The sequence below is a fragment of the Schistocerca cancellata genome, chromosome 2 (assembly GCF_023864275.1).
Source record: "Schistocerca cancellata isolate TAMUIC-IGC-003103 chromosome 2, iqSchCanc2.1, whole genome shotgun sequence".
NCBI classification, from domain to species: domain Eukaryota; kingdom Metazoa; phylum Arthropoda; class Insecta; order Orthoptera; family Acrididae; genus Schistocerca; species Schistocerca cancellata.
This window is the reverse complement of record NC_064627.1, coordinates 965,201,626-965,205,702: the sequence shown is the minus strand read 5'-3', so window position 1 is coordinate 965,205,702 and position 4,077 is coordinate 965,201,626. Positions and strand designations below refer to the sequence as shown.

The 4,077-nt window shown below is 44.9% G+C and overlaps 1 non-coding gene across 1 annotated transcript; it reads right to left on the bottom strand.

Annotated features, from left to right (window-relative positions):
• Positions 1-874: 874 nt before the first annotated feature.
• On the bottom strand, positions 875-949 carry Trnas-gga (transfer RNA serine (anticodon GGA)). The gene has a single exon. It is a non-coding gene; the product is annotated as a tRNA-Ser (tRNA).
• Between the last annotated feature and the right edge of the window lie 3,128 nt (positions 950-4,077).

The following is a 4,077-nucleotide window of genomic DNA, read 5'->3' as shown; positions in this document are numbered from 1 at the left end:
CATATTCTGCTAACAGTCATTGGATTTCGACCAACGCGAGCAGCAATGTCGCGATACGATAAACCGCAATCGCGATAGGCTACAATCCGACCTTTATCAAAGTCGGAAACGTGATGGTACGCATTTCTCGTCCTTACACGAGACATAACAACAACGTTTCACCAGGCAACGCCGGTCAACTACTGTTTGTGTATGAGAAATCGGTTGGAAACTTTCCTCATGTCAGAACGTTGTAGGTGTCGCCACCGTCGCCAACCTTGTGTGAATGCTCTGAAAAGCTAATCATTTGTATGTCACAGCATCTTCTTCCTGCCGGTTAAATTTCGCTTCTGTAGCACGTCCTATTCGTGGTGTAGCAATTTTAATGGCGAGTAGTGTAGTCACTTGAGATATTCCTTGATAGGTTGTAGATCTACATCTACATGATTATCATGCAGTTCCCAGTTAAGTGCCTGGCAAAGTTATTATCGATCGATCTGCAGACTATTTCTCTACCGCTCCACTATCGAACAGTGCTCGGGAAAAACGGGCTCTTAAATCGTTTCTGTGCGAGCTCTGATTTCTCTATCATGATGATTACTGCCCCCTGTGTAGGAGGGCGCCAACAGAATATTTTCGTAGTCGGAGGAGACAGTTCGTGTGGCGTCACTTATCAGCCATACGGCCCACTCGCACTTGGAGTCTCTTCGCTACGTGGCGCCACGCAGACGCCACCTAGTCGCTGCCCCGACGCCATCCTTCTTACTTCAGGCAACCTCGTCCTTTTCCCATTATTTGTAATGAGTCTCCGCTCGCTTGGAGAGAAACAAGTTGCTGTGTTACTTTCTTCACTAATCATTTCTGCTCTTGAAACTTCCTGGCAGATTAAAACTGTGTGCCGGACCGAGACTCGAACTCGGGACCTTTGCCTTTCCCGGGCAAGTGCTCTACCAACTGAGCTACCCAAGCACGACTCACGTCCCGTCCTCACAGCTTTTACTTCTGCCAGTATCTCGTCTCCTACGAGTTCGAGTCTGCTGGCCGTGGTGGCCGAGCGGTTCTAGGCGCTACAGTCTGGAACCGCGCCACCACCACGGTCGCAGGTTCGAATCCTGCCTCGGGCATGGATGTGTGTGATGTTCTTAGGTTAGTTAGGTTTAAGTAGTTCTAAGTTCTAGGGGACTGATGACCTCAGAAGTTAAGTCCCATAGTGCTCAGAGCCATTTGAACCATTTAGTTCGAGTCTCGGTCCGGCACACAGTTTTAATCTGCCAGAAAGTTTCATATCAGCGCACGCTCCGCTGCAGAGTGAAAACCTCATTCTGGAAACATCCCCTAGGCTGTGGCTAAGTCATGTCTCCGCAATATCCTTCCTTTCAGGAGTGCTAGTTCTGCAAGGTTCGCGGGAGAGCTCCTGTAAAGTTTGGAAAATAGGAGACGAGATACTGGCAGAAGTAAAAGCTGTGAGGACGGTGCGTGAGTCGTGCTTGGGTAGCTCATTTGGTAGAGCACTTGTCCGCGAAAGGCAAAGGTCCCGAGTTCAAGTCTCGGTCCGGCACACAGTTTTAATCTTCCAGGAAGTTTCATATCAGCGCACACTCCGCTGCATAGTGAAAATCTCATTCTGGATTTCTGGTCTTGTCCAGCTTTACTACCACAACAGTTGCCGCACCACTCTGTCGCCCCTCTCTCGTCACCAGTACGAAGTCGTACACAACTTTTGGCGATGGTACTTCATGAGAAGATTCTGCCGCAACGAAAATCGTCTTTGGTTTAATGATTCACGTATAATGTACGTTACACTTTCTCCTCTATTTCGCGATAATATAAAATGAGCTACCCTTGTTTGAACCTTTTCAATGTCCTCTGTCGGTCACATCCGATGCTTATCCCACGCCCCACAGCAATACTCCGGAAGAGGGCGGACAAGCGTAGTGCAAGCAGTCTCTTTAATAGACGTGCTACATTTTCTGGTGTTCTGCCAATAAATCCCAGTCTTTGGTTTGCTTTCTCTGCAACATTACCCATGTGATCGTTCCAATTTAAGTTACTCGTAACTGCAATCTCCAAGTATTTAGCTGAATTTATGGTCTTTAGATTTGCGTGATTTATGGTGTAACCGAAATTTAGCAGATTTCCTTTAGTACTCATGCGGATGACTTCAAATTTTCATGATTTAGAGTCGGCTGCCACTTTTCGAACCATACAGATATCTTGTGTAAATCATTTTGCAAATGGGTTTTAGCATCTAATGCCTTTACAAGACAGTACATGACAGCATCATCTGGAAACGATCTAAGAGGTCTCCTCAGATAGTCTCCTACGTCCTTCATTTAGAGCAGTAACATCAGAAAGCCTGTAGCACTTCATGGGGAATGGCGGAGATTACTTTTGTTTTACTCCCTTACTTTGTGTTAATTACTACGAACTGTGACATTTATTATAGGAACTCACGAATGGAGTCATACAACCGAGGCAGTACTCCATAGAAGACTGCTGTGATAAACGGTGTCACAAGCCTTCTGGAAATCTAACAATATGAATGAAAACTTAATAGTTAGTACTGGACACTTGCACTGGGGTAACAACTCGGCTGTTTCAGTTTGGACATGACTACGCTTCCAATCACGAAAGCCTGACCACCGCTAAATGGCGTGATTAACAAAAGAGAAGTAATTCGGATGACTCAGATGTCCAATCTCAATGGGATTAGGCAATCACTGTAAACAACACCAGTTTATAACAAGACCAAATCACTCTATAATATCTTCAAGACTAGTCTAGAAAATGCCGGGGAATCGGAATAAAATGTCTGCGAATATCTGTCGCAATTTAGCAACAGAGTCTTCCAAGGCACTGTTAGCTGCGAACAGTTCTCGTACGTCATGCACCAAAGGAAATACCCTTAAGCAACCCCTCAGAGTTGGTCTCTGTTTTGCAAGAAGGCTTAATCTAGCACATTAATGACCGATTGAATAATGAACAACACGGAAATAAAGGATCGTGCTATTCTAAGAACAATGGAGTAATCAGTAATCATATAAAGAGAGCAACAAACAAAGTAACAAATGTTTCTCGGAAATAAAATTTGTTGCTCTCTACTGTTTATTAAGTATTGTCCCTTGATGACATGCTAAAACCGCGCCATGAGTCGCCACGAACACGGATTGCTGATTTTCAGGGTACTGTTCTTTTGTTTGAGCCATGCAAGTACGCATGACGGACAGATCAACGAAGCAGTTCCAAAGCTTGAGGCTGTTCGTGAGACACGATCTGATGACTCAACTAGACGATACCTGCCACTCTTAGCAAGGATCCGGTACGGGTTCCAGATCCGGTTCACGGAAACGTGCTACGATTCTAAATATTTTCTCACAATCCTTTTGACAACATTGCAATCTTTGTCAGGAAAACTTTTAAAAAATCGCCGTAAACGCTGCAGTGAGTACGGTTCTATGAGAAGCAAATAGCGAAATATATGTGCAGTGGTCTAATCAGACTTCTCAGCTGGAACCGCTGACGTGTCCTTGGAGAATGCTGTAACTGGAACAAATCGGCGTACAGCCGCTCATTAGTAACACAAGGAAAGGAACAGCCAGTTTCGCTCAACCGTAAATGTGACTACTAAGTGGAGTGCTTTACTAAAGTGCTCCTAAGGTGATACAATGTCTTGTAACATTTCTAGCTGTTGCAGCCAGGACTCTTTTATTGTCATTCAAGCCTTTTATGTGATAGAGTAGGCCACTAGCGTCACACGGAAGTACCGTTCAGTCTTTGCCACCAAAGAAAGTTGTAGGTCAGCACACGGCACTACAATTTGGTGACCTACAGCTTTTAGCTGACTTGGATCCGGCGGAAAAAATTACTCCTTGATTGGCAACTAGGGTACGGTTTGCAAGAAAAAAATATTAACTTTAATACTCAAATGAGAATTTTCAAACAGTAAAGAGTCTGTAAATAGTCTTAACGGGTTTGTCGCCGGATGACGTTGTGCAAATTCCACAATACTTCCTCGGAGCAACCGTCAGACATTTTCAGGTGGCTTAACCTTGCTGGTGGCTAGGTACGACTGACGATATCCGCATGTGGACGCCCCGT